Raw genomic sequence first — 9,115 nt, 5'->3', positions numbered from 1 at the left:
GAGGAATCTCCGAAACGGCTTTGCCGATTTTGACCGGACTCTCATTGAAGGGATACACGGGCATATTATTTTAGGCTACTTTTTTATGTTATCATTGCATAAAAATATAACAACACATTGTCATAGTAAATAATCACTATTGATTTTTTTTGTAGGTTGGTATACACTTATAACGATTTTATTAAACTGGTTTCCTAGTTGACGGTTAGTGTCAATCACCTCATTATGCATATTAGATGAATAGAGAATCAATTAAAAAAAAAAGTCTCACGACTTTATAAACCTGATTTCAAAAGTTTAATTTTTTTTATTTGCCCACACCTATTTATATCAAAGTTTTTTCGTTGAGTACATTATTTAAGGCTTATGCCCGCGATTTCTCCGTTCGGAAAACTTACTAAGTAGCCTATTTTTTATTCCAGACTAGCTGTTTATTACATTTGTTTTAATACAAAATTTTATTACATTTGTCAAGTTCTCAATAGCAAATGTCAAAATGACATGACATGATGACAACCTTGCTTCCTTGATGTTGGCAGCAACTTATGGTCTCTTTCCCACATTAGGGTTTTTATCCAAAATAATTACCCCCAAATTTAATTGGGTAAAAATATATAGCCTAAAGCGTGACGCGAATGTAGGGCTTTTTATTAAAAAAAGAATTATTCAAAAATATGCTGTAATTGCTGACATCTTATGCAACAAAGAAGTTTGTGTTTACGCTTCATTATAATAGTATAGATTATGTTCTATATCTGTCTCTTTCATCTATATCAACGTACAAGCATCCACCCATTGATCCATCTGTCCAAACTTTAGCATTTATAATTACTAAAAGTGATATTATGTTGTGATTCCCAGATTTACTTTACAGTATGTAAAAAAAAGCTGCGTACTTTAAATGACATTTCTAGATTTTTGCATAGTTATGGTTAAATTAAAACGACGATCGTGGCAACCATAGACACGCCTATATGTTCTGCCCTCAAAACGCAAAGAGTATTAATAAGGTTACATCTTTCTAGACATTTACAATTCAAATTATCATTTTTATAAATCGTTCAACCCGTTCCCAGCCGTCGTCGACTTGTTTTAAAACGTGCGTTGCATTTTTATGCTGAACTCCGGTCGCGTGACTCGATTAAAAAGCTGTAGAAAAAATGGTCGGCCAAAGAAACCAGTCGCTGAACAGCGCTATGATTTGACCCAACAACTTCATACGAATAGAAAAGTGGCCAGTGACTAAAGTTTGTTGAAACTCCTTTGTCAATTAGTTTAAAAAAATGGTAAATTTTATTTAAGCAAATAAAACAATCATTCGTTATGTAAATGCAATAATTGCATTAATTAATAAATGAACTGTTACTTATTGCCGTTAATGTTGCCAGCGTCGACCTTGGAAATAAAACGTATTATTAAACCTTTCAAAATAGCAATTATATTAATGAATCAGATTTACTCGAAATGCAATATTGCATTTAAGGATAATTTAATAATGTAGTTATTCCAAAGAATCATGCACCCGCATTACTAAGAACAAAAAGTCATAGCCAAGTGAAGCTGGTTGTTCCCGTTCCCGCATCGCCATTTTGAATGTTATCCACAAAACCGCATGATGAAAAGGGTGAATTATTCAATATGCACGTGCTTATTCTATTAAGGGGACTTTTTATTCATGTGATGTGGTAAGCACAATTACTTACAAATGTACAAATTAATAAATAATAAAACTGTAAGAGTGATCAAAAGAACATTTTTAGGGTTTATTCAAACAAGTCTGATAATTTATTTTTACGACGCGACGCATTTCCTGACTATAAAACAGATATTGAGACTATAAAATTAATTAGATAATAAAATAATACACATTAACTACTTAAATATAAACGTAAAAGTAACCACAGTACCAAAGATTCATTAAAGATGTAGTGTGGTTTGTTAATCGCTTATACTATAAAACATATATTTTAATTAGTAAGTAATTTCATTTATTAAACTTGATTCTTTGTCGCTGTTTGATTACGGAACAAAAATCTTGTTTTTACTTAACCGGTTGCACAACTTTCGAGTTTTCGTGTCGTCTAGGTTACCTAACAAGTCGGTAACATGGCTCAAAAATTAAAAGAGAGATTATTTAAGAAAATTTGTTATTAAAAATATATATATTCCTTGATGACATGATGACTGTATGTTAAAATGCTTGTAGTTCTGAACTATTTGTGTAAAGTCTTTGTCGTGATTACTGAACGCAACCGTGCTTTTGGCGGTAAAGAGGTCTCGTTGGCGACGCGTCCTGCGGTTTTCGCGGTTTTTAGCGCAGTACGCTGCCGTCTAAAGCGCGTTGGACGCCATCTTGTCTTTTATAACGGACGTTCCAGCATCATTTATAACAGTATTCATTGTGGCAAAGGAATTACGTTTGCATGTGGTTAATACAATGTAACATGTATTAAATACTGATGTTAATATTCTTTACATTTACAGCATCAGTAATCTTATCTTACTAATATAAAGAGGAAAGATTTGTATTTTTTATATATTGAAATAACTCAAAAACTACTGGACCGATTTAAAAAATTCTTGCACCATTAAAAAGATACGTTATCAGTGGCTATGTTTTTTATTATAATTTGTCGCGGGTGAAGTGTTCGATTATTTTTGTTATACCATGTAACTATAATTTATTCATTGTACTGTGGAACATAATACAGAAACGGAACGTTTTTTTCGGAACATTTAACAATATGGCGGCAATAAATAACTTGTTCTGGGTTAATGTCGAATGACATTTTGTTGTGAACATTGCAGCAGTACTTGACCTACATTATCTGAGAAATCGTTTTATCAGACGCTATCGCTCTAATCCCTTTAGACATATAACATGATAGTTCATTTAAGTATTTACATTCCAGTTGCACGATGAAAAGTATACTATCAGGTTCACATTTCGCGCCCAAAGTTACTTAGATATTTTTGTTAAATCCAATCGTAAGTACATTTTACAGAGGCCCAATTCTAATTCTCTTTTCTTCTCTCTATTACTCGAGTAGGACTCGTATAAGGCGCAGTATCCAGTACTTTTTACTAAATGAGAAAATCTATTGGTCATTTCGAAACGTTAGCAAATTTAAGAGGCCGCTTGCTCATTTGCCACATTATAAAGATTTTTTTTACTACTATCGAGTTTATAGCTTGATGCTACTACGTACAGTTCGTTCATGATTGCCTAATAGATGACACAGTTTTGGACGAGTGACCGCTAAGTGTTATTTATCTTGATTTGTGTGACGAAACGCAAACGACCAACTGTTTTATATGATGTTTGTTACGAGATTTTATTATTTATGTACTTTTCAACATTTGAAATCCATTCTTAAGAGGATGCGTTTTCTCTTTTTTTCTAGAATTAAATCTTTGGTAATATAATTGAGTTTAGCCGTAAGTTAGTTTCTTTTTTTTAGAGCGCGCGCAGATTTGATTAACTTCTCGCACAACTGTTTAGTCGTTTTTGGATTCCTATGAGCTTATATGGAGGTGAGAAATACTCGATTTTTTGTTGAATTGGTTGCGAAACAATTGACAATCAAAAATCGCAGAACACTTGTGCGATAGCTTGTTCAAAGATGTGCACCCGATCTTAGTTACTTTACACACGACGCAGCAATTGTTTTTTTTTCGTTTACGGTATGTTGTGAGTTGTGAAGTTAATCTAATAGACTCAAGTCTAAAGCATGCATCATTCTCGTATTCAAATACAAGTGATACATGCTTGTATGAATGCTTGGTCACGTAAGTTCGCGGTCCATTGAGCAAAACAATTCTTGGAAGAATAATTGCAAGTAATGGTCCATATTTTCCCTAAACTCCTTATTTAAAAATTTATTAATTTTGTTATAATTGAGTTGAATTACAAAGAAACATATTTTTCTCTGTTTGTATGTTTGTATTGCTTTTAACCGCAATATGTGGGACTTAAAAATGACATGCAATCTTCAGTTACATTGTCTAGTTAATTTAAATTGAGTCGGTAATGTACTCGACGAGTAGACTAATTGCTGTATAAGAGAATTCGTCCCTAATTGCCTTACACGAAAGGGACTCATGATGCAGAAGATGATTCTGAATTACTTAGTTCTTTTTTCGCATATTTTTTTATGCAAAATGAAAATTTGATGTTCTTTTGTTATTTTCCGGCCAACGTCACAACCGAGGCTTATCCTATGTTAGAAGTGTGGTCGTCAACCACACTGGCCTAGAGCAGATTGGTTGTCTATACGATTCTTTGATTTTTTCACAGATATATTGCATCACGATTTCGTTGACTATAAGAATAATTTACAAAGAAAGACGTGACACAACTCAACTTATATTTTCAGTTAGAAATGTAATGAAACGTGAAAATCTTATTAATATTATAAATGCGAAAGTTTAGATGGATGGATGGATGGATAGATGGATGTTTGTTAGAGTTTGCAGCCCAAACGGCTGAACGGTTCTCGATGAAATTTAGCATAGATGTAGAGGATAGTCTGGAAGAACACATAGGCTACTCACTTTTGTTTTTTTTAATTCCACGCGGACGGAGTCGCGGGCGAAAGCTCGTTAATATTATAAATGCGACAGTTTTGATGGATGGATGTTTGTTAGATTATATATCCTAAACGGCTAAACGGATCTCAATTAAATTTGGCATAGATGTAGAGGATAGTCTGGAAAAACACATAGGCTATTTAATTATTTTTTATTCCTCGCGAATGGAGTCGCGGGCGAAAGCTAGTTTTATTATGAAATAATATTATTGTGTTACTAATCCAGAAGTCTCAATACATATTACAATGAGTTTATTATTTACATTACACTTGAATAGATTCTTTCATACACATCTTCCTTTGCTGTAGACCGCGAGGCATTTTTGTACGGTCTTTGCTCTGTATGTAATGCTCAAAGTCAGAGGTCAAATTGTAATGGCCTTAATAAGACAGCCACAGATGATATAATGCGACCTTATTTCATTCCTTTCGCTTGATAATTTCTTTAGGTTAAGGATATTTCTCTGTTTATTTAATTTAAAAATGATATCTTAATAGCTTTCGCGACTCCGTTTGAAATTATAAATAAAAGTAAATAGCCTATATATTCATACAGTCTATCATCTGCATCTATGTCATCGAGATCCGTTCAGCCGTTTACGCTACAAACTCTAACAAACATCCATTCATCCATCTGTAAAAAAAAACAAGGCGTAAACCTCAAAATAGAGTGCTTACATTAAAATATATTCTGCCTACTAAACTCGCGTATTGCAAACGTAAGAGATAATTGTGTAATTTCTATGCAATGTAAGATGTGACGAATTTACATTCGTCATGAGGCAAAGTCCGACCCCGCGGCTCCATGTCCCGTCTTTTGTATACTGCGTTCTTTATTGTGCTTGTGCATTTATAGCTGTGGTCTTCTAAACTCTGGCTTTCAAAAATGATTTTATACTAGAACGAACTGTCGCCCACAATCTTCGTTAGTGCGGATTTAAAAAAAAAGTCGTCTGTCAAATTCCCACATGCATCTACCTTCTACCAACTACCTTCCAGTCAAAGTCCCGTCCAACTCAGTCCACCCGTACCAGAGATAGCGGTTAGGTCGTCATTTTGACAGCACGAAATTTAAAAAAAATAACCAAGAATATCCCCGTCTATGTCAGCTACCCTTCAGCGAATGTCCAGTCGAAATCGGCCCAGCTGTTTCGGAGAGTACACGGAGCAAAAGCGGCTTGTGGACAGAAAGACAAAAAAATTTTCAATGCGATTTTCGTTATCAGCATCGCCAATATATCATCTTCCCAAAATCTGGAATTTTTCTTTTGATATTACAGACACTCCAATTTTATTACATGTACTAGCAGTTCCTATGTGACTTCATCCGCATAATATTATGATAATTTTATTTTATTGTTTACATGCGTCAAATAATCAATAGCTAATGTCAAAATGACATGACATGACAAACCTTGACAATCTTGCTTCCTTGATGTTGGCAGCAACTTATGGTCTCTTTCCCACATTAGGATTTTATCCAAAACATTTACCCCCTAAGTTTAATGGCGTGAAAATATATAGCCTAAAGCGTGACGTAAGTGTAGGGCTTTTTATTAAAAAACGAACTATTCAAAAATATGCTGTAATTGCTGACATCTTAGGCAACAAAGAAGTGTGTGTTTACACTTTATTATAATAGTATAGATAGATATGGAGCTGGTATCAGGTTCAGTTGTGTGGACTTAGACATGTCTTATTTGCAGTCAACCTTTTATATTCAAGTTAGTTTAAGTGCAGCGCTTACACTAGTCGTTCTCAAAGATGCACCACCTAAGTAATGTGCCTACTACTTAATCTTTTAATCTAGTACAATCTAAGCTTAGTTAAGTATTTCTATCTATTCACAAGTCGAGAAAGTCGCATTTTGTACTTTTGAGGATTCTCAATTAAGTTGCATTTAAGTAAAGTATCTTTACCAAAGTTAATTTAAATAAAATAAATGTTAATTTATTGTATTATTTATTTATTAAGTTGTCAGTAATTTGAAGCAGTCGCTCTAGTCCTATCGTACGGCCAAATATTTATTATTTGATATCGCATTCCGGGACAGATAATTTAGTACCTACTGGCAAATAAACGAAGCCCTTTACACATTTCCTACTCAGTCAATTTACTTGAGTAGTTTTTATTTTACTTTTGCTGTGAACGAATGAATGACACGCGTTAGTTCAGTAGACACTTGAAGACCTCCATGTTGCGTTATCAATTCCTTGTTTTCATAACATAGTATGATTCAAAATCTGTATAAAATATTAGTGGGAAATCGAGATAATGTAGAAAACGAATTGAAACTGTATAGATATTCACTTTAAAAATACAGCAATTGTTTGCTTTAGCGTCAAATGTCAGCGTGTAATGAAGCACTCAATATGGGATTGGTATTACGAAACGGTCCGACAACGGACAAAGGGACAATTGAACGCTCACGTTACATCGGTTAAATTTTGTATATCTTTCAATAAATATATGTAGCAATAGCAGTTAAAATGGCTGGATTTTCAAGAGAAAAAAGGCTTAAAAAGAAACTGTGACACTAATTTGTGGGCAAAGAGTAGTTCCAAGAAGTTTAGGAATGTTTAAGTATTTGGTTTGAAATGATTCTTCTAGCAATACGTCAACCTTAACCAATGTAAAAAGCCTAAATTGGATTTATTTATAGCAGTTATTTAGTACTGGGATGATTTTATAGCAGTTACACGATCAAAGATTATGTAAACAAATCGCCACAGATTATGTAATCGATAGAAGTGCCGCGTGGGCGTGGCGTAGTGTGGGCGCGTGGGCAAGATGCGGCAGGAGCGTGGTGTGCGCAAGGCCGAAGCAATTGGCCGTGCCCCTGCCGCATCCCGCGGGACCCCGGCCTCTCAATTAGCTGGAGCGATCTGACCACTCCATGAATAAGTGCCCATCAATCATTGTAAACAAAGGATAGATTATATAACCCTACAATACAGAAACCAGCTTTTTCAGACAGTTGAAATAATTTAATCTTACTAATATTATAATGGGGACGTTTAGATAAATGGATGGGTGTTTGTAGCCTAAACAGCTTAACAGATCTCGATGAAATTTGGCATAGATGTAGAGGATAGTCTGGAAGAACACATCGGATACTTGGTTTTGTTTTACTTTAATGCGCGGACGGAGTTGCGGGCGAAAGCTAGTATGAAATGAAAGTACAATTATATGCTTTTATATGTTATAAAGATAAAGTAAAAAAACTAAGGAACGGTTTACAATTACTATGACCATTTTAGAATTATAGTACGTACTCGCATATTTGCAATAAATTCTGACGTGTAACAACCTTACGTGCTTATGTGTGCAAAGAATTATTATTTCCAGACTTAAATGGAAATGTGCGAGATATCTAGATTTTACTATTTCATATTGCTTGCCTTTTAGAGTTAGCTACGTGACTAGACTGGAATCAAGCCTTTGATGGAGCGAAGGAGGAATTTAAAAAATAAATCTGACATATATCTAGATTGTTGGACTTTTACTGTATGTTATTCTATGACATATTTTTCACTCGATGCCGTGTCTGTTTTATTTTATAATTTGACTTTTTACTCAACTATTTTACAGCTGCAAGGGATTTGATGTCTAGGAAATGGAAGTATCACATAAAAATGTCTTGTTCATATTAATGTGGATTTGGGACTATTGACGCATAAAATGAATTCCATATAGTTATTAAGTTTTTAAATATAAAATGAAGTATGTTTGGCGACCCTAGTCCGTGTAAGATGTCAACAAAAGCTCTTAAATGGACAACTCGTGTTACAAATACGTGGTCGCTGGCTGCATATCCGATACACGATCTAAGTGTTACGAGAATATACATGTTCTGTTGCCATTTTTAAATGTTTTTATATTTGCAGCATTCATTTCCATGTTTTTTTTTAATCTATGAAATATGTGGATAATATCTTAGTAAGAGCACGCGCATACCTTTGACTAAACTGTCGCACACTACTGGATTTTTAGTTGTGGAACTAAACTGACTCACTCGTTTACTCAAAGGTGATTATAGAGGAAAACGTTTCTGTCTTTCGACAACAAATGGCGTGAACATTGTCACCAAGAAAGGCTGTGAAAGAATTTAATTTTAACAGTGGTAGTGCCCGCTTTAACATCTTAGCACGAAGGCCGGCACGTCCGGTGTAATACCACGACCACACAGAAGACAGGTCTGAAATGGAAGCAATTCCGTGTTTCGTCTGATGAGTGTGGTGCCGGATGCCTAATTTAAGTCCTTTTCTCTTTACCAACCTTTTCTTATAAGGAGAGGATGGGAACTGGAAGTGGATTTGACGGTGGAGGAGATGCATAGGAAGGAAAATATTCTCCTTATGTGCGTCTCCTCCTCCGTCGGATAAGGGTAGGCAACGCATCTGCAATTGCGGATGTCTATGCGCAGCGGTCGCTTCGCCATTTTGGCGGATTCAGGTGGCCGTTTGCTCGTTTGCCACTTTATGTTATAAAAGTAATACTTTGCTGTTTGTTAAGGCGCCTTCAGC

Source organism: Papilio polytes, unplaced genomic scaffold, assembly GCF_000836215.1.
Source record: "Papilio polytes unplaced genomic scaffold, Ppol_1.0 DF821845.1, whole genome shotgun sequence".
NCBI lineage: Eukaryota > Metazoa > Arthropoda > Insecta > Lepidoptera > Papilionidae > Papilio > Papilio polytes.
Note: the sequence above shows the minus strand (reverse complement) of the source record.